The sequence below is a fragment of the Meleagris gallopavo genome, chromosome 5 (genome assembly GCF_905368555.1).
Source record: "Meleagris gallopavo chromosome 5, MGAL_WU_HG_1.1, whole genome shotgun sequence".
In the NCBI taxonomy this organism is placed as follows: domain Eukaryota; kingdom Metazoa; phylum Chordata; class Aves; order Galliformes; family Phasianidae; genus Meleagris; species Meleagris gallopavo.
This window is the reverse complement of record NC_139408.1, coordinates 55438117-55460876: the sequence shown is the minus strand read 5'-3', so window position 1 is coordinate 55460876 and position 22760 is coordinate 55438117. Positions and strand designations below refer to the sequence as shown.

Genomic DNA, 22760 nt, shown 5'->3' with positions numbered 1-22760 from the left:
TTACAAAATGTCTTACTCATTAGACTATCTACTTTTTCAGATGTGTCCCCATTTTGATTTCACTGTGAAGAGTACCAACATACCAAATCAGCAACATGACCGATCACACCACAGCTTCTCAGCATCTTGGTACCTTCAGAAGGGTGTCCAGCACCCCTGAATACCATTGTGTGGCTTAGAAAACAGCCCTTTTTCCCCTCCATGTTTTGTCATTCTCCTCATTTGCCATGTAGAGAAATTAAAAAGGCAATGACCTTGAGGTGGCTGAGCACAAGATCTTACTGTGGTAAATGACTCTATGTCCAGGTGGAGGCTGATTATGAGTGGTGTCCCCCAGAGGTCCAATATCTTTATCAAGGAAACAGACTACGGGATTGAGTGCACTCTCAGAAAGTTTGCTGATGACACCAAGCTGAGTGGTATTGTTGATAGATCAGAAGGAAGGGATGCAATCCAGATGGACCAGAAGGAAGGGATGCCATCCAGATGGACTTGGACAGGCTTGAGAAGTAGGTGTACATGAACCTAATGAGGTTCAACAGGGTTAAGTGCAAAGTGCTATGCTTGGATCAGGACAATCCCAGCTGTGTGTAAGATAGCAGCCCCATCAAGAAGGACTGGGGGTTCTGGTGGATGAGAAACTGAACATATGCCAGCAGTGTGTTTTTGCAGCCTGGAAGGTCAATTGCATCCTGGGCTGTGTCAACAAAGAGGTGGCAGTGGGGCAAGGAGGGGATTGTCCCCCCTCTGATCTGCCCTTGTGAGCTCCCATCTGGAGTACTGTGTATTGAAGGACTAACTTCACCACCTGAAATGGCTTGAAAACTTGCCCTTAAAGCCCTTGAATGCGTGAAGGAAAAGGTAACATTTGCGTGGAGAGCACTTAATACCATGCAATGGGTTGGAGGTTGGATTTATGGTTTCCTTATAAAATGAAATCCAGTTTTTGCTGAATAAAAGCCAGTTGTTTGCACTGACTGCTTAAGAACTCTGTAACATTTAATCTAAAAAATGTCTCCAAATGACAGAGTCTATCCCAGGCCTTCTGGTAATGGGAAATCCAGAGCACAAAGGATGCAGTTTTCTAAAAAGCTCGGTGTATTCTTGAGGAAACTAAACAAGATCACCAAAAATATCTTATCATGGAAAAACTGTGGAATTTTTTGTCTAGTCATAATTATAAGCTGTCTTGATCTGATATTTTTTTTACTATGTTTGTATACATCTCAATGCTGAGAGCCACAGTTTCAGATCTCAAGAACTAACAAACAAGAATTAGCAGAATATGAACATCTTTAACATTACTAAAAACCCTTCCTTGAAATGTGCAAGATAATCCAAGAACAGAAAAAAAATTTAAAAAGTGGCATAAAATATAAATTATCTAACTTTTAAGGTGCTTCAAACAATTCTCTTCTACCAGAAGATGGATTCGTTTACAGCTTGCCACAAGCAGGCTGAATTTCAATGCATTTTACTCTGTTATTTCATCTGTTCTTATTCTTCATATGTTTCATCTAATAAAAACGTCCTTCGCTCATGACAAACATAATGATGAAAACTGATGGCTTGATATGCAAACTTTGACCCACAGCGATAGCCTACTATGTCACCAGCCGGGGAAAATTCCAAGCGAAAACATTTTTGACAATAAGCAATAAAGGAACGGCATTCCAGGGAGGAACTCACACTTGAGGCTGACAACTAGGCGAGAGATTAAAAAGGAGAGAGAGTGAATGTTAATGACCTGGAATGCTCTGGAAGATATGTCTGGTTTAAGTATCAAAAAATCACAAGAAAGAATGCAAATATGATAAAACCCAAATACTTATAAGACTCTAAATGTTTTTTAAAAAACGAGAAATTAGCTAATATTATGCTTTTCCTGCTCTGCATACGATAATTTTAAATACATCTTTATCAAATTTAAGTAGGAAAGTTTTGGTTGATCTTCAATTTCTGTCACTTATGAGTGTTCCTGGAAGGGTGTCTTCTGCCTAGTTATCCTCTCAAGCTAACTCCCTCTCTCCTTGACACCACTGGAGCTTTATCAAATCCCCTTGTGTGTACAGATCGTACATACCCGCTATCCAAACTGCCAGTGCAGGGGCTGGCTCAGATCCTGCCCTCTTCATCACACAAAGCATTACTTGCACATGAGAGTATATCTTGGAGCTGATGGCAAAGCAGAAGCTGTAGTGAGGGGACTTGAACCAGACCAGCTAAAGCACCACTTGTACCTTGGAGAGCATGGAGGTCTCCTTAAAATAAAAGACAAATGAAATGAATGGGTCAGGCTGAAGTCCCATCTAGCTCAACATCACCGTGCTCACTTGCAAAGTAGCAGAAACCTAATAGAAAAAGGAAAGCAAGCACACAGCTGTGTTTCTCCTGGTATGTCAGGAAGTTTTACTTTGGTGAGTCATAGCCTTGCTGGAGTTTTGCTCCATGAATTTGCTTTATCCCTTACAAGAAACATGATTTCTTGCACCTACTGAGCCACCTGCCTAGAGAAAGCTACTATTTCTCATGAAAAAAAAACAACAACGATGACAATGTTTCCAAATTGGGAATCTGAGAGAACCCATTTGACATTCAGCAAAAGGAGTACAAAGATCCCTAGGATGGTACCCAGAGTTCCCATCCAGCAAAACACCAAAACCTGTGCTCTGGTGTTACGCAGAGATGCACACAGAATCATAGAATTGCTCAGCTTGGAAAAGACCTTCAAGATCATCAAGTCCAACCACAACCTAAACATACTACCCTAACTCTAACAACCCTCTGCTAAATCATGTCCCTGAGCACCACATCCAAACGGTTTTTAAACACATTCAGGGAGCCTATTGCAGTGCTTAACAACCCTTTCTGTAAAGGGTTCCTGATATCCAAACTAACCATGGAGATAAACATCTTCTGGACTCAAACCAGGGCCTAGGCCTACAACCCCACCTTAGCTAAAGATGTCTCAATTAATATTCTTCTAATCTTCCTTTTCTAAAAACCAGGGCCTGCCTGTAATTTAAAGCAAAAGCTGAACGTGCTTTGTGAGGCTGAAGACTATTAAAACAATTAGAAGGACTGAGACTTCATCCTTCAGAGTTGGCCCACCAGCTTGCCCAACAGCCATAGAAAAATTATTAAGCTTTTGACCATAAAGGTGTTCCTCTTTCCTCCCATCCTCCAGCTTCTGCAGTTCCTAAGCACTACCATTTACGGAACTCTCTTTTCTTCCAAGGGAAAAAAGAAAAGAGAAAAATTGTACAAAAAAATAAATCCTGTTTTTGTTCTGGATAAAACTAGGTCAGCATTTCCCATCCTCGCTGTCAGTTTTCTGCAATGTGTTTCATACAAAGCATCATCATTCCAGTGAAAGGTATTTATAAAGTGAGCTTTGACAAAACAATTGTGTATTTTTTGCCAGAAAGGCTTTGGCATCTGTCACTGCCAGGAAAGATTTAAGATCTAGGTAGAATTTTCATCTCTCACAATGACTTGGCCTATATTGACTAGATCTAATACATCCGATGTTTTAAAAGCCCCAGTGCAGCAATGAACTATAAATCACTGCTGATTAGAAATTCTCCTCCTCTTAGAAAAGGGTATAAACGTTTTCAGGGTTTATTCTCACCTACAATCTTCACAAATGCCCAGGTCTTTTTATTTAGAGGGAAGAAAATAGTACTGGATGGGAGTGGGAGCATGCCAAAATGAGAACCCCATGGGACAGCAAGGATGCCAAGAATACAGACTACTGTGGGCAGGGGTCATGACAGCGGTTTTGCTGAAAGAAATAAGAGCATTTGAACCAGAAGTAGTGGGCAAAGATGACTTTTTGTTTGTTTGTTTCACCATAATTTGCAGCTAACTGCTAAACTACAACCTCTTTCTTCACGTGCTTCAGTGTAATTATATACAGAAAATTGAAACGTGAAATTTAAAAATAAAAATATCTGTAATTTTCTTCATATTTTTCAGCCTGCACCTCATCAGGACTAGCTAAGGCTTATCCTGTACACACAGAACATGAACTGTGGGGCATTTACTTCCTTGTGGTGACAAATAACCCATTGGAAAAGCAATGGCTCCACTTACCCCCCCTTTCCTCTTTGTTAGGAATATGCTGTATCTGTAGCAGGCTCAGAGCTCCCTACCCCTCAAATGAAAGAGGATTTGCAGGTGTAAGATGCAGCTGTGGCCAATGTTTACCATTACTTCTCCACTTAGATCACCACTTAAAAGACAAATAAATCATAGTCATCTACTGTAGATATGGAAAACAAGCACGAAAGACCTACATCAGGCACTGAGACAAAGAAAAACAGACCAAGAAGCCTGAAGCTCACTAACATGCCTGCATCTCATTGATAAAAGTGGGATGCAGGACTGAACAGCAATATGGGAAGAGCTGGAAAGCAGAGACATGCATAAGAGAGAGAAGCATAGGAGAATAGCAACAGCAAAAGTTAGAGCTGGATGAAGGCTGAAGTCTGTAGAAGCATTAGTAAAGGCATTACATCCCCAAAAGCCTCGCCTGGTCTTTCACTGAGGTTCTTGCTCTTGGAAAGAGCCAGAGGAGACAGGATAAGACATTTGATAGAGAGAGAGAGGGAAGGCAGGAAGAGGTTCAGCATATCCAACAGATCCAGAGACAAGGCAGGAACCAGGAGGTAGCTATAAAGTAGTTAATCACAAAAGCCTCAGCTGAACTGTCCTAAACCAAACATGCCACCAGAAAGCATTCCTGCAGCCTTGTAATAGCTCAGTGTCGCTCACAAAAGCCACAGCATGTCCAGCAAAACAGCAAGGTTAGTCAGTAAATCAATAATATGTCAAATCCCAAAGTCAATCAGAGTCTGATTCATCTTGAAAACACAACTCCCATGTCTTCAAACAGAGTCAAATTCTTTATAGGAAAAAAGTCTCTGCTTCCCTGGGTGTTGTGAACAAGTAAATAAGTCTAGCAAAATCCAAACACAATTTGGCAGGATATAATACTTGTTGGAGATAATCCTACCTGCTGAAATTTCCTTTTAACCTCAGTGAAGACTCCAGTACATGCTAAGTATAATCAGGACAGATACCAATTCTCTCCCCCTGGAAAGAAGACAGAAAGGTCTTCAAAATATTAAGCTTACATCTCAGAGCATGGCAGCAAAGGAAAAGTTCTAGAAACTTACTGTGGGTGACTGCTGTCTGGGTGGTTTGGGCTGTGATAGGTGTAATAACAACATAATTCATCCCAGGCTTTGTGGGTGATGGAGAAGTTCCCACTGTTGTGGTTTTTAAGGCTTCTCCTGAACACGTGGTGGGTTGAGAAGGGTCATGGTAGAAGGTAGTAGAGGCAGCTGGTAGAAATGCCCTCAGTACAACTTCTGCCTTGCCACCCAACTTGAAAATGGCTCTCAAACATTATGGGATAGGATTTATTGTTGTGGACATCTACAGATACACTTTACAATTAGATCGCCCTCGGGCTCCATGGAGAAGTTTTCCATAAATGCCCATTAAGTTACACACAGTATTTATTCAACTTCAATTAAAGCTCAGATCATGCACTAATTATTAATTTTGTTGCAACAGAGCACGAGTTCCCTGATGATTAAAGGATTGATATTGTTATTATTAATTACCATGTGTAGCATGGAAGGCTCCGGTACAATTTCCCCTGCAGAGGTAGGTGCTGTATACACTCTCCTGAAGAAGCATCCCTGGCCCTCAAAAACTTAGAAATCTAAGCAGACAGTGCAGACAAAAGAGCCACCATTATCTGCCTTTTACAGATGGGGAACTGAGGCACTGAGAGATTAGGTGACTTGCCAACATCTGTGGAAGAATGGAGGATTAAACCTTGATCTCCAGAGTCCAAGTCTGGTGTTCAGTCACCGGACCAGCCTTCCTGCTCCCGTGAATGTGTTACTGCTATCAGCTGCTCTGGTTTTTTTCTCCCCATTTCTACCTAATCCCTTTTCAAAGTGGCCCTCAAGGGAATGTTACTTATTTGGGTCAAGACTTGATGAAGCCATGCCAATGAGGGACATGCTGTGTCTTCCTGCGGGCACCAGTGGCTCGCCTGGCAGTGCTGCTGCTGGGTGGCATCGCAGGAGCAAGGGCTTACAAAGTCATTTCTAGCTTTGAGGCAGGAAATCTATCACAGAACAGCCAGACAGCGGGGAAAGAGGACAATGTTCACAACATCTTGTACTGCATCTGCAGTTCCTGTTCCAGTGAGGTCAAAAGGGTGTGCTCATGTGGAAAGAAGGCTTCTAAGATGGGGTTGCAAGATAAGAAGGAAAATCTTGAAAGTGGATCCCTTGGGCACTATTGGTACTTATTTCTTGCGCTGCAATACCACCTGCAGGCCCAGCACAGGGCCGGGCGTTGCAGAGGAAAGGCTGCCCCGCAGGTTGAGGGGCAGCCCCAGCCCTCAGGCCCCATGGAAGCCCTCTGATTGCTACTCAGGGCTTGGGTGCTACCCTGCCTAAGCTGTGCCACGGCTGCTCCCCACACCAACACCTCCAATGAACTGGCCAAACAAAGCCACTCAACCCAACCCCACTGTGGACTGCGTGGCAGACGATCCCCAAGATGGCGTTTGGTGTGGAAAGCCGTCGGCCCTCCCCACGAACCACGCGACGAGACTCCTTCCATTGCTGTGTGGGGAAGGCCAACCCTTTGTCCTCCAGCAGCTAGCCGGCCCTGCTCCCCCAGCCCCACGCCACGGCCCGGCCCTCGCCTCAACGCCTGTCACCCTGATTGCGGTGGGTGGGAGATCACAGGCGAGCGGCGGTATCTGCTCCGCAGACATCAGACAGCGTCGGAGCAAGGGTAATCCATTTATTTTTAGAGAAGTTTTCCACTTGGAGATCATACACATTGCAGATCACAGAAACACATGCAAGCATGAAATTTAATTTTTAAGAATTCTTTTCCCGGGGCTTCCATGTAAAGCGGCGGTGAATGGGAAAAACTATAATCATGACAAGACAATTACAGGGGAGTTTTTTGCTAAGCATGAAAGTTCGAAAAAAGTGTTAAGGGAAAGAGGGAGGAAGAAAAAAAAAACACCCTATAAAAGTCATTTTTGTCCAGTCTTGTTCCAGTGAAGCAGAATTAGACATCACGTCACGTAAGTAACTTTAAAAATAATAATCGGCTTTAAAGTACCCAAGGAAAAAAAAGGAAAAAAAAAAAAAAACAACGTATGTTTGAGTTTGAACTACTTTTCCTGGTTTGGCTCTTTTAGTGCCACAGTGTGTATGCAAATGAGGAAACTGTCTGTGACCTCCGAAATGCTGCAGAACACATGCACTCGTGCTTTTAGTATGAAAGGACTGGGAGACATACATTAGGATTTGCGGGATTATGGTGAGAAAGCAGGAGTGATAACTTTGATGTTCTTTAAAAAAAAATAAAAATGGTGAAAAGACAGAAAACGGCAAGTGGTTTTTCTCTTCTTGGCAAAGACCCCCAGGAAAGAGCTAGCATGGAAAATGAATCCCCTCTCATCGTGAAGGGAGGCAATTTCTCTCATTCGAGCCTAAGTTCAGTGCTGCGGCAGTGCGGGGAGCTCAGATGCCGTGTGTCTGAGCTGTGTTCAGCCTGTGGATAAGCAGCCACTAAAACTTGTTGGGTAACTAATATTCCCTGCAAAAATAAATACATACTGTACATCCCAAAATGTAAACAAGAGCTGACTGTAAATCTGCATGAGCAATGTTTGATCGCTGCTTCGATAATCACATACATGTGAATTTTGACTGTGGGGATGGATTATAACTTATTTCTTATCAAAGAAATAAATTTTATTCTTTATATTCTTAATAATAAAAATATCTTAATAATTAAAAATATTCTTAATATTTCTTATTAAAGAAATAAAGTCTGTTCATAGCTTTCTTCTGATATAGCAACAACTGTTCGGCCTGATTCATAACTGCATTGTCCCAGCAACTTTAAGTAAGAAGTAGGGGCTGGAACTAGCTGATCTTTGAGGTCCCTTCCAACCCAAGCCATTCTGTGATTCTATGAATTTACTAATGTGAATCTATGAAATAGAGGTTCTGGTGAAAAACAGTCCTCCAATACACAGCGGAGGGAATAAAGATAGTAAAAATTGCTAAAAAATGATTTATCTGTTCTTACAGAAAAGGTGGGGGCATTAGCACAGATCCCTTGGGAGTAAAACGACATAAAGCAGAAAGGCTTTACCTTGTTTTTGCAGCACCACAGCATCCCTTTGGGTCTCCCATCCCTGCATCAGGCTGTGCTCTGCCACGGTCACGGGTGGGAACGCCACGCTCGGTTCTCCTGGCTCTAGAGACAATGCAGCAAAATGATTTGTCAAATTGTCAAAACTTACAGACATGGTAGAAGAGCAGAGCGGGGAAATTTGGATAGGCTGAGCCTTCACCCTGTCCTAATCTCACCACTGGAGGCTGTAAACATGATGGGTAAAGTGACAGTCTGGCTACAAATCTGTCTGGCAGCTTCATTAGACATCTTTCGCCTGACTGATTAAACTGCATTTAAGAACCACTTTCATTTTTTCAAGTCTTTTGTTTAAATTAAAAGGTCATGTTTTCAAGCGAGTGATCCGCTGCCCTCTCCAGTCTCCTGCCACAATACAGTTACATTAGTACCAGTGTTACACAAAGCGGGGTAAATCAGAGCCACAGACACCAACAAATGTTGCAGCCAGCGGAGGTTGCAGAAAGGGGTTTTTGTCTGTTCGTTATATGCCACAGCAGGGATACAAGCTTGAAAAGTCCCCCAGCCTCAGGCTTGGACTGTTTGTGCTATGTGCTGGGGAACTCACAAAGAGGACTTGCTACTTTTGCAAATGTACCAAAGCAGTTGGGATTGCGCAGCGTGTCTCGTTGCGCCTTGTTTTCACTCATGCCTCGCTCCTTGGGATTTTTGGTGGTTAGACAAAAAAATAAAATAATAACAATAACCAAAAAACCCTGGGACCTGGGGCCCAATGCTGCCAAGTGCTGAGTGCCATCTGTTCCCACTGGCACAGAACTGGTAGGATGTGGTCCCGGTGCACACAAGTGCCATCGTTGCAGGGAGGATGTCCTGGCTGCATTTCAGGCTTGGGCATGCTCTGGTTCTAACTAACCAAGCAGCACTCAGGTGAGATGCAGAAATCAAAGGAGCTGAGCAAAACGACTGAGAAGCAAACGCTGCCTTGGAGGGGCCCCAGCTTCCTGCTGGCATGAAAGGGGCAGCTCAGTGCCTGGTGGACTCAATTTTTACCAGGTAAGTATTATATGGGCACAACGTATTGCTGCTGTAGGTGACCAAACTCAACCCACCATACTCGTGTGCCCTTTTCCATACCCTAGATGTCAACTCTGCTAACCAAGAGCATTATAAACATGACTTAGTAAAGTGAACTATAGCCTGGATTTGAATATTCATCATGTCCTACATCAGATACGCTTCCTTCTAAGTTATTTTTTATAAACCTCCTTGAATCTGAACTTTGATTATGAAGTTGCACACAGGAATCTACTTTTTCAGTAGGTTTAACGGATAAATACCTCCCTTCTTTTTCAGACACAATTACAGTTGGACTAGATGATTTTAGAGGTCTTTTCCAGCCATAATGATCCTAAGAAATCCTTGATAGTCACCTCATCAGAACCTCCAAAAAATAGTGCTCCTTTTTAATTGCAATGGGGTTCAATTTCTTACAGCCATGGGTACATACCAACACTGTAAACACAACTGAACTCCTGCTGCATTTTTCACTCACTGAAAAAGTAAAATGCTGACTACACGTAATGCCTGCATTATTGTTCTAAATTGAAGATGGTTTTTCTGACCCATCGGCATGGAAGCTGCTGAAATCCTATGTTGTAACCTTTGCTTTAGGACAACTTTTCTCTAATTGATGCGCCCAAGATTCCCATGCAGGTATTGACAGCTGAAAAGACTCTTAAGCATTTAAAAGTAAATCCTTGACGTTTATATCCCTTACAGTAAGTTCAATTATCCCCACTGTGCTCCATTCCCGTTAGCAATCTGATGGAAAGAAGAAAACCCAGAACACACAGAACACACAGTTACATTTCCCCAGTTGTGGATTGCTGTAGATAAGAGCAATGAATATGATTCAGCAACAAGCAAGAATATTTTGGAAATGAAGAGGGCTAGAGCAGTGTATAAGGCTTTTTTGAATGGGCCTGCTTCTGTAAAGCCAGAAAATTTATTAAAATGAAATGAAACATTTTTTTCTTCCCGATACCTAAGAGAAAGGCTTTGGCTGACCCTTTCCTTTCTTCACACAGGCCACATGCTTTTCCACAACTATCCAACTATGAATAGGCACAACCATTCCAGTAAGCCGACAGTTTGTGCTGCCAACAATTATATCAGCGACCCAGGACCTTACGTGTCATTTAATAGCTACATTCATAGAGGGGGAGATGAAAAGAACAACCACAATAAGACGCAGTTAATTATGGATATGTTTAGAAACAGTTTAATGAATAATAAACATCATTTTATTTCCTGTGCCTCTGACACAGTGGCAAATAATTAAGAATCAAAAGAATTCAAAGTATTAGGTAACGATCAGAAAACTTGTGCGAGATTTTTTTTCCGCTCGAGTTTAATTGGTTCATTGTTCCCATGAACCATAAACCATGGGGTTGATAGCGGTGCTAAAGTTTACTTCTATAAAGGAAGATTAACATATTCGGGAACTTTACCCTAATCCTTGTTTTGCGTTAACTCAAGCAGATTGGATTAGTAATTCTTACCTACCACCCACTAGAAGAAAACGGGCTTCTTTTCTCAGACAACTGGCTGTATTGTACCTTCATGTGCATTATCTGCACTGAAAGCATTCTGCGGAAAGAAATAATGTGAAGTGAAAGGGAAAAGGGTTTTACACTGTGATGGCACGAAACAACTGCTGACATGGCAGAGTCTGGAGCCTAATGAAGGGCTAGACCTGTTCCTCCCCAGTTCATGTGCTGCTATTTCAGGCAAAATGAGAATTAAACTTCCAAACTTCTCATGCAGGAAAATCACTAAAACAAAGGAAAGTTGATTTACTGATTCTGACGTGGAGAGTACTGGCAGCAGCCCAAGGAAGGAGCAGAGTTTCCCCCTTCAGAGTCCATAGCCCAGACCATCGTGCTTCCTCTTTACATGCGGAACCTATACCTTTACAGAGCAAGATCCCTGCAAGAAAGAAATGCCAGCATTGACACGAGGGCCTGATACCATGTAAGTTTCTCTGAAGGTGATTTATTTGCAAGTATTGTCCAGATGGAGAAAATGCCCTTCACCCATACATGGACACACTTGGCCAAATCTTTTCTAGTGTTTGTCAACATTTAATGTCAGGAAAATTGATTTTTTTTTTTCTCTGAATAAGCAGAATCAAATTCTTTTCCACAGTATGTATGAGCAGTGCACCAGAGGAACATAGCAGCTCCATGGATCACAGATAGAGGACCAAACCATGCAGAGCCATAGAAGAGCCTGGTACACTTGATGGTTTCTGTCCAACCTCCATTCAAGCAGAAAACTGTGAAACATCCACCAAGTGTGGCAGAAGTTCATAGAAGCAAATGCCAAGGTACCGAAAGGCAGCTCTCAAATGTCTTGTTCTGGTTATCTCTGCACCTCAACAGAGTCTTCTCCCAGTGATAAAATAAAATTAATTGCTCTTTGGTTTCTATTTTATAAAATTAAGGAATGATTTTAAATCAGGAAAGCTTTAAAAATATTCTGTTGCCAGGGCTACAGGAACTAAAAAGCTAGCAAACATATGTGCCCTAATGGTTGTAAAATTGGTATAAATACAGTGAAGCCAGAGAGGTGTTGGATGCCCTGTCACTGCAGACACCCAAAGGTCAGGCTGGATGGGCTCTGAGCACCTGATGGAGCTGTGGGTGTCCCTGTTTATTGCAGGGGTGTTGGATCAGGTGGCCTTGAAGGGTTCCTTCCAACAAACTATTCTATGATTCTGTGATTTCACGGGTTAAGAGCAATGCTACCTGTTAGCTTGATGACAGAAACCAATGATATTGAGACCAAAGAGCTCTTGATTCTGTACAGAGTCAAGAAACTCCTTTTAAGTTACTTTACTGCCCTAAAGGTGGAGGCTATGTGCCCATCTGTGCCACATCTCCTGTGAGCCACAAACCCTGGCGTACCTGCACTCACTAGCCCAGCAGCCCACTGCACATTCTCCCACCATCAACCTCCATCTGAGAATGAAAAATACAACTCTCAGAGCATGCAGTACACGTAGTGCATCCCACAGAAGGGCCCTGACTTTGCATAGATCCCCTCAGTACAACTTTAAAGCCTGTTAGTTTCCTGCTGGAGGTACTTTTTGGCATCTAGGGAACAGGATAACCACTAGGGAACAAGAACCCAAAGGTCCTCCAGAACCAAGCCTGTGTGTTTTCTCAGGGGTAGTTTCAGGGTTTCCAGAAACAAGTGACTGACTGGCCATTGAGCTTTGCATTGCTGTCACTCAATACCTCTTTCCTCCTGGGAAAACTGCTGATTCTGTCATATCAATAAAAGGAAAATGAGAAGTGGATCAATAAATTACTCAGACACTTTTGTGTTATCCGTTACAAGAGCTGCCACTACGAATTTTCCACGTTCTCCTTTTTTCATGATTTTACACCAAGCTGTGCAAAACACACTAAGTATCGGTTACTGTTTGAGATTTTATTAAGAAAAAAAATAAATAGAAATTCCAAGTACTAATTTCAAACTGTTGTGGTGAACTCTCCCTTTTTTTATTACATAATAGAGTCTTTTGTCCTCAGTTTTCCATCTGTTTGCTAAGCATTTTTCACTTGAAGACTCAATTAGGACAAAAAAACCCCACACAATCATTCAATTCAAAAATTAATTTGGAGATCAAGGGACTGACTTAGGCCTATACCAGTGACTAAAAGCGATTCAGGCTTTGTCACATGATCCAAGGGAACTGAGCAACAACAGTTTAGCTGCTTTAATCCTCCTTAATTTGAGTGCAAAGAAATTCACATGTGCTGCTAAGAACATTTTGCGAGTACACTGTGTCCATTTTTCTGGGTCCCCATGTCCAAAGACTTTGTTTCATTGAGGGCTCATGACATCCTTCATTAATAACCCTCGTGCAGACAAATGCACACTATTTTGCAGAGATAGGGAGGGACCTACCCTGAGCATATCCTGCTGAGGAAGAGTTGCTTTTCACTAACATATTTCACAAGCAGGAGTGATAGCAGCAGCAGCACCGTTAGGGAGGTGGCAGTGAATTAGACCCTACTGTTCCAGGCATGTTGCAAAAGAGAGATGCCATCAATGACCCAAAGGGAATATTTAAAGAAATAATACAGCTATGCCACAGGAGACCTCAGCAAATACAGTTTTGTGCATGCTTTGCACAGAATATAGGCTTACTAGCAAAGAAGCTACCCCCACCAGCTCTCACTACCTAACATGAGTGTGTTGGGACTATATAATAGGGTATGGGTCCACCTGAAGCTCGGTTACAGCTTGTATCAATGGGGACAGCCAAGCAAATTTTCATTAGATGAAGGAAAACTTGCAAAAATCCCATCCAGCACACACCTACGTGCACACATATTCTTTAGCTCTCTAATTCCGTGTGCGTTTGCTGGTTTTGGAAGAACTTAATTAAAGTTGGAAGTGAAAGTTCCAAGAAAAAAAACATGTAAACCTTTACAGCAAATGTGCAGTAATTGTTCTGGGTTTGCTCTGCCTCTCTTCCTTGGCTGGTCTCACAGTGAGACAACATAATCTAAGAGATCAAAAAGCTGAAACCAACGGTGCTTGTTTTTCATCCTCCCTCTGACAAAGCAAATGGCACTGAAGTACTGAAGTGGTCTTGAACAGCTTGATTCAAGCAAGGAGCCATGCCCATGGCTGCATATAGCAGCTCCTCTAGTTCAGTACCTGGGTGTCCAGCTCACATAAACACCATTCCTACAGGAAACCTCCCTTCCTAGGAGCATGGATGCAGCAGCAACCTTGTGTAGAGACTTTGCTTACAAGAGAAGCCCAACATGAAGATATAACATCATTTTTCCCACTCCCTTTCACTTCCTGGATGTATGGCGAGGTGTCCATAGGAGTTCCATAGAGTAGGTGGAAGCTGCTCTGGAAAGGAGAAAACCATCACCCCCCTGCTGAAAAACATGCCAGGGCAAGTGTATGAACCTGGGTTGAGGAAGCTAAAGAAAAAAAATGGGCAGCAGCCATGGGCAGGGTGGTATGCAATAGCTCTGTATTGCAGGGCACAAATTGTTTCCTTAACCCTGCCCTGCTGGAACCTGGACTCAAGCCTTTGCTCCTAAGTCTGCACCTTGTCTGGCTCTGCAGACACCCATTTTCCATGAAAAGTGCAGGTGGAGTCCCACCTCCAGATGACTCTCATTCAGCACTGTATGCAGATTCAGCTGGGATTTCATAGAATCAGAATCACTAAGGTTGGAAACACCACTAAGATCATCAATCCATCACCACTGTGCCACTAAGTCAGGTCTCAGTGCCACATCTACCCTTTTACTGAACACCTCCGGGACTTTACCTCCCTGTGCAGTCTGTTCCAGTGCCCCACCATTCTGTTGGAGAAGAAATTTTTCCTAATATCCAACCTGAGCCTCCCCTGGCATAACTTAAAGATATTTCTGCAACTTAGCCGTAACTGAAAGCCATTTAGCACATAGAAGTCTCAAGGGGTTCTTTGTCCCCACCTTTGCCTTAATTCACAGCTGCACGAAGGTATGCGATTAGCTGACACGTTGGGAAGAAGCATCCAAGCCACACCAATTGTAGGAATCTGTTCATTTAGATTACAAACCTCCAAAATGCTGGAAGGTCGATTACAAAAAAACAACCAAACAAAAGCGACAATGACAAAACCCTGCGGCTCCGTTAAAGGAAGAAGCCGTACAGAAAGGTCCGTGTGGGAGAACCAACCAATTCAGCATCAAAGAGAGAAGCAATAACAAGCAAGGCTTGCCCTCCCCTTCCCCGCACGGAGTGTTTTATCTCGTCAGAGTGGTGGTGCTGGCAAGGCGCCAGGGATCTCGTCGATAGATCCAAGCGGCGCTGATGAAGAAACAGAACCAAAGTAATTAATGATGGGGGAGGATTGGCTCCCGGTGCTCGCGGCGGAGCTGGGATCTGACTCATTCTTTGCAACAGTTAACCCCAGAAAGAGTCAATTAGAGCAGGACTTCCCAACCTTTTGCAACAGACGCTCTCACTTTCAATTAAAATGGCTCTCTAGGAACCCTGAGCAGCAAGTTTTAGTCAGCAGGCTGCACAGAGCATCAGGCTTCCTGTGCCTTTGTAGTTTCTGAGTTTCTCTGACATGCTAGTTTTTAATTTGCAAAAATATTGTTTGGATTTCGCCCAGGATTTTAGATGGTTTTCAGCACTCTCTGTGCTCTCTTCAATATTCTGGACAAGGTTCAGATTAGCAATAGTCCAACATTAGTAACGGCACTTGCTCTGATTTTCTGGGCAGCACTTGATTCTCCCCATATTTGGGTCAATACTGTTCATGTTTGCCAGTGTTGGATCAGTATTCTGCAGCACTATATGGCTGTATTTGCTCCGTTCTCTGTTCCAATGGGCTACAGGTCTGTCCGTGATCAAATCATAATAGAGGATGGGTTTTCCAGCTATGAAGCTGATGTCAGCCTCCTGTCACCTTGGTTGTTTGATATTCAGTAGTGCTTTTATTCTGTCTCCCTCAATAAAGGGTAAAAGCATAAGCTAGTAAATCTAGGTTGAAAAGCAGAGATGATTTAACTTTGTTCTCTCATACACCCTTTATGACAAAAAAGTAATATATGAGAGAATTGCAAAGGAAACTGAATCTTTTTAATTTTTCAGTTTGCTGTTGTTTATTGGGGAAAGTCTTACTGAACAAATCTGAATCCCTCCCAGCAAGTCCTAAAGACCCACACGTTCTGATTCTGTTAGTCCTACTGGTTCTGCCAATGGACAAAAAGGGATTTAAATGTTGTTTTCCATTACCTTCCCCTTGAGTTTCCAGTGTCCACTTCCTCTGCAGGGCTCCTCTTAGGTCAAGGCTCTGCTTTATGGGCAATCCACAGAATTCACCTTGAGATGATACTGAAATCAAGATCAGGTTAAAAGAAAGATCGGTTTACTGCACATTGTGACTTCACTTCTGTTCTCCAAGCTCCTACTGCCACTCATGACAGCAATACTCCCTTTGCAGTGAGGAGGTGAGATCTTAAACTTTATCCTAAAAACTCAAATTGCTGAATATGTACCCTGTTGCTGGAGACTGTCACAGATACATTCTCCTTCCCCACAGCCTGTTTTCAACACACAAAACCAAGGTTCATTTCCATAGCATTCATCTACATGAGCTGATCTTCATCTCAATTGGATATGACATTTTCTAGCCCAGGAGGAAGAGGCTTCGCTTTATATTGTTAAAAGTAGCAAGTTCAAACCCTGGAGAGAAGGTCACCTTTTTTTTTTTTTTTTTTTTTTTTTTTCAATAAACTCATCATATTCTTTATCTCCTTGTTAAATATCATTATCATCCAATATATTTTGCACGGAATGAAAATATTTCAACAATGCTTTTGCCCGAAGATGTGAAATAATATACCATTTTATAAGTAATTTTCATGAAATTTTGCATGCATCCAAATCCTGTGAGGTAGGGAACACATTTTTTTGAACTTTATAGCCTTCTCACTCGGTTTTCATTAATAATTTTTCCCTTAATTCTCAATAGGTTTATCTTGAATTGATGGAACAATATCAGAGCCCTCCTGTAGCTTGTTTAATATCTGTAAATTTGCATGGCTGATAAGCGTCAACTGCGCACATGACAGAGGACTAAAATAGTGAATGTGGGAGAGAAAAAAAAAAAGTAAATTAAAGGGGAAACCGCAATGAGGTGATAGTCATAGCAAAAAGTTTGGCTTCATCAGGTAAAGCTATTAGCAGAGGAACAGTGATTGTTTGTCCTCTAAACAAAACCAAAGTTTTAAACATGTTTGTCTCAAAAAATATGCTTTTTGATGGGCAGAAAACACTTGTTAGTGGAGTTTTTCTGAGCTGTGCTCATTTGCATTCCCTTCTTGCTAGAGGCACTGACAAGGATACTCATGTTTTGTGGCCCAGCAAAACAGTTTCTACAAAACTTTTCACTTTCCTAGACCAGAACTCTGGCCCATATTCAGCCCCTCTCCTCTAGACAACCACCTTCCAAACTGAGATCCAAGACCCCTTTTCTATTCCTACCACATGGTCCACAACTACTTGCAAAATCAGTGCACTCCCTTTCTGAGCTAAGTAGAGTCATAGAATCATAGAATCATCAAGGTTGGAAAAGATCACTAACATCATCTAATCCATCCATCTTCCTCATCTCCCTGAGACAGAAATCCAGTCCCTATTATGCTCCTGCCTCTTTTTTAAATGATTAGCTGTACAACACGACCTGTTCTCATGAGCACTCCCAGTTTGCACCACCCTTTATTGCAACCATCACACGCAAGAAAAAGCACACTGAGAAAGAAGACAATATGTTGTGTTTTCAGCAAGGCAAAAGTTCTCTGTGGAACACCCATGTAGAATTACAGAATGGCTTGGGGTGGAAGGGACGTCAAAGATCATCCAGTTCCAGCCCTGCTGCCATGGGCAGAGTTGCCAACCACTAAAACAAGCACCAGACCAGGCTGCCCAGGCTCCCATTCAACCTCGCCTTGAACACTTCCAGGGATGGGAGACCACAGACCTTGTTGCACTTAAATCATTGTTCCACAGAGGAATGTAGCATTCATAGAGAAATGCAGGCTGATGCTGGCAGGAGATGTAATTCTGATCCTACAAGCCATCCTGTCTAGACTGGATTGGAGACTGACACTGAACACCGGAAAGACAGGATCTGAAGGAGGAAATGAATTTCCATGGAGCCATGGGATGAATCATGGTGTCGGCCACCAGGATTTATCAACAAGCAAATTCTTTTCCAATCCTGTAAATACTCAAAGCTCTGGCACCCGCAGACCTCACATCTCTAATTAAAAATGGCCATGAATACTTCAATAAACGATGCAATCCATCATGCTCAGGACACAATAAAGGGACAGAGAGTGGAAAAGAAGCTTTGCCCCTGTCCTATGCGCCATACTGTATGTGTCTCACCGCAGGGAAGCATGTGCTAATTTCTTACCTCTCTGCTGACTGCACTGTCCTTTTGCATAGTTGCTGCTAAACTGCATGAAAGGTATTTCTAATCTCGTGACGGTGACTGAAAAGGGTTGAAGGACACAAATTAAGTCTCATAGCAATAGAGCAGCCCAAGAATGGAAGGTCAGCCAGTTGACTCTTCCCAGAATCCCCTGAACAATGCAATTATTCATGAAGGAAATTTCAAATTATTTTCATTAGACTTCTGTTTTACCAATCTAACCAAAGTGATTAATTAGGGATTAAAATATTTACTCTGCACATGCTGCCTTGGCACGGCACTAGAATATTTAAGCATTGTGCTAAAAGGGTCAGCTGTCTCCAGTACTGTTTGGAATTCATTCTCTATTTTCTGTGTAAAAGGGCACTGACACTCATGTCTATACTACACTTAGGATCCCATCAGGGACAGAGAGAGAGAAACGTGTCTCCCTTGCTGCCCTTGTAGCTGCCCCAAGCTTCCCAACTTCCTAAGTATGGCTACTTGGGCTGAGAAGCAGACAGCAGCAGCCTCAACAACTGCAGCAATGCTCTGCAGCAGTTTCACAGTTGAACACCTATTCCACAGTGCCAGAAAGGAGGGAGATGCCTGTGAGAACCCGGAGGGACCAGCCAGAAAAGACAGCATTGGGCAGGAAGACCAAAGAGTTGCACTCAGATTTTAGACTAGTTACGGATGTCCTACATGACCCCAGCCAGTTTCTTACTCTAAGATGTGTCCTGATTTATTAGATTTAATTCAGAGCTTTGCAGCTACAGGACAAGCATTTGTTATGTTTGGTAAAGAAGAGTGATGCTTTGACTGTGGCCTGCCAGGGAGCTTAGTACTCCACTGGCGAGGTTATAGAATCATTGAACATCCCAAGTTGGAAGAGACTCAGAAGGAACATCGAATCCAACTCCTGGCTCTACACAGGACCACACAAAAGTCAGACTAGGTTATCAGAATGTAGCCCAAGGGAAGGTGTCACTGCACTACTCTAGTGCAGACAGCTCACAAATATTTGTCCTCACCTGGGGTTTGGATTAGCATTAGAAACATTTAACATACAACTAGGAGCTAATGAATATCAGAGTGGAAGCTCACGATAGAGTTAGGAACCCTGGAAACACAAACTTTGCCAAAATAGCAAATGCTTTCACTGGATGTGAAGCTTAGAGATAGGATCACTTTGTCTAACTGGATCCAAAATAATGGAGTATGCAATAAGGAAAGACTCCAGAAAGGGTGAACACGAGATACCGTGCAGTTAATGGTCCTTCAGACCATGTCTGCACAGCGCTGAGGATTGGAGGGGCTTTTCTGCCATGGCCATCCAACACCTCCCCAGCAAGCACGTGTCTCTGTAGGATAGTTAAAATGCACGATACCTCAGAGCTGGCGAGTGCTGCCACTGCAACCTCACCAAGATGAAAAAGATGTATAACAGGATTTGCATTCCTTTCCAGACTGACTGCTGCAAGCAAACATTTCAGCACTTATTTGTTACCAATATTATTAGAAGTCCCAACCCATTTCCTGGCTGGGGCATGTTTCCTCGAGGGGACTGAAGTCACCTGTCACTTTCTTTCTCATGTTACTTAATCGTTTTAGTCCAAGCAGTAAGCTGCCAATCATATTTAATATTTAGTCACCTTGAATGCATTGCTACTGATTAAATAGACTGCTATTTCAGTAAACAACTGATGAGAGAATACTTACAGCTTCATTATAATTATTCCAGCAGATATTAGAGTATTATTCATATGTAACTCCAAAGAATATTTAGGTCTTCTCCTATTTATTTCACAAACAACATATTAATTGCTACCATATTAGCAGAGCTATCAGTGCTAATTGGATAATACCCCTTCGAAGATTTTTCCTATAGCAACCTCTTTTGCTTGCACGTTTTTAATGCATCTCTGGTATTTAGGATCTCCGTTGATTTCCCACAAAGAAATGCATTCTTATGAGTTTATCAGCTCTATACCTATACACACTTCTTGGTTGGGTTTGTTTGTAATACAGTGAAAACAAGCAGCCCCTACAAGAAGAATCACTGAGTCAGAATCAGAATGGCTTGTGTTGGAAGAGGCCTCAAAGATCATCTAGTTCCAATTCCCCTGCCATGGGCAGGGTTGCCAACCACCAAATCAGGCACCAGGTCAGGTTGCCCAGGGAAAGAAGAAGATGATAGAACCATGTCTGTACCATGATTCATGGCAGAGGCTTGAAGCATTCAGGACTGTTGAGATACTCCATGGCCTTATGCATGATACATCCTCTACCCTGAGAAAAACATATTCCCAAGGGCTTGAAGGTTCCTTTTAAAACAGCTTTGAAGAGATCATTAAGAAGACCAAAGTCATTGTTTGTAGACTTAAACTTTGGTTTTACTTCTGGAAGCACTGAAAAACACTGCTGCAGAAGCAGACTGGAGCTGGGCAGCAAGTTTGGGTAAATTACGTGTTTCATAAAGGTCTTTGCACACTACTGGTAAATTTATTCAGTGGGTTTTTTTCCAGAATAGGAAAGGGGAAGAAGAAATTGCAGAAAAGTAAAGATGTTCTGTGTCACCATCAGCTATGCAGGATCTTCAGGCCTTGCTTCCAGAAGGAAGGTTTTGTTTAGAAACTCAGCAAGGGCCATTTTTTCAAAGGAACAGATAATACATGTGTTTGTTTCGCTTCAGTGAGAGAAAATGAGAAATTGCTGCTTCAGGTTGACCCAAACATTTCTCCTTGTTTCTTCCCACCCACTCACCTCCTCTCCTTCCTCCCTCAGTTTTTCAGTTTGACCACTGAACTGAAAAATTAATTATTCTTACAGCTCTATTAAAGGACGACTTATGCCAGGCTGCTTACAGACAGTCTAGCTGATGTATAATAAGTATCTTTATTTCTCACTTATTTTTCCCTTTCTCTTAACATCTATCCCTTCCTTTGTTATTTTTAAACAACAAAATCCTTTCAAAGCACTCAAGTGCACATAGGGTGCCATGGGTTGTACGTTAAGCAAACATATACTAAAATAAAATGTGAGCTTTAGAATCAGCGATGATGAAGTTGAACTGGAATGGTAAAATTGTCTCTTCACAGTCAGAATTTTGTGTTACACACTGAATCCTCAGGCACACGTGGCCAGTGCTGTGCACAGTGATGATTTTCTACCCAGGAAAACAACCAAAATGCAAAAACCCAACCTTCATGCACCTGGTGAAGTGTGCAAAGCATGAGCAGTATATATTGCCCTCTATTTCTTCTGCTGCTTTGCATTTGTGCCTCCACATTCTGGGGGCTCCAGAGATCCAGGATCACCTCTGCAAGAAGCAACAGCCCAACTTTGTGCACAAGGTGATGCAGTTCCAGACTTTGGGCTGTTTTCCAAGAAATAGCAAAATCTGAGCAATGAGGACACAAAAGAGAAGATTTCATGGGAGAAATTTCAAAGCACAAGCAACAGCATGGTGGGAAAATATAGAAGTTGTATGAAAGCAGGATAGGGTCCAGATAAGATCCAGCAGCTGAGATAAAAGCGATGGCTTCTTCCCTTTGTAGCTCCATCAGATCTTCCTGAGTCCTCAGGAATATTTGCTAACCTTGCTTTCGTCTTGTGTAAATCATTCAGGTGGGTTGGGAACACCTGTCTTGAAGAAACAGAATAGGGCAATCAGCAGAAGTAGTATTAGCTTTGGTCAGTCTCTGCTAGGGTTAATTAAGCCCACTTCCTCAGCAACAGAACTCAAAAAATAGAGAGAGGGCAGAGTTTCAGCCTTGGCTGAGCAACCACATGGCTGTCAAGCCTGTGCTCTTCTTTCCCTTCCATCCCTCTGTTTGGGTCCACTGAAGACTTTATGTCCAACTACCAGCCAGCAAGGCTGCAGCTTTCACTGCAGGTTGTAAAAGCAAAGATGAAATAGCTGCAAGTAGATACGAGGTGTTCTTGATCTATGGGATTTTATGCAGGGAGTGCACTTCCAAAAGAGATCATATAAAGCCTCCAGGTGCATTTGCATCACATCATATGACATTAGATTGACCTAGAAGAACCTATAAAGAGCAACCACACACAAAGGCTTGTGTTGCTGCAGGAGACAGAAATGCCCACAAATCCCCTCAGCTCCTCCTTGCTTAGCCACAGCAACCACTGACCATCGCCTCAACACACAGATCAGCTAAGTCACATCACTACACAACTTATTATTACATCCTATAAAGCAGTATTTCAGGGTGTACAATATACACACTATTCTTAAACTTCTATTTTCCTCTCTTTTTTCCTCTGAATAGCAATATGGAAACATTCTTTTCCAGCCCAGCCAAGAGAGTAGGTAGGAACAAACATTAAAATGCTCAGAACATCTTAAAGAACAGAGCTAGGGATTTTTCTTGTTGTTTCATAACTTTGCTTTAATCAACTTTTTATCCATTGACTCACTTGCAAGTTCCAACCAATATAATTAGCACTATCTAAATTAGTTATCACTCAAAATTACTTCCTTCCTCGAAAAAACAGTTTTATTTTAAAATTATAG

The 22760-nt window shown here is 42.3% G+C and overlaps 1 long non-coding RNA gene across 11 annotated transcripts in view; it reads right to left on the bottom strand.

Moving 5' to 3' along the window:
* The window catches only part of LOC104911281 (uncharacterized), a 108516-nt gene that overhangs the window by 62451 nt on the left and 23305 nt on the right, over positions 1 to 22760 (bottom strand). For all 11 annotated transcript variants that reach the window (XR_014883799.1, XR_014883806.1, XR_014883807.1 and 8 more), the window contains exons 5-6: positions 16042 to 16140; positions 8212 to 8316 (exon numbers count right to left, since the gene is read on the bottom strand). This is a non-coding gene — a long non-coding RNA (uncharacterized LOC104911281). The remainder of the gene's footprint in view (positions 1 to 8211; positions 8317 to 16041; positions 16141 to 22760) is intronic.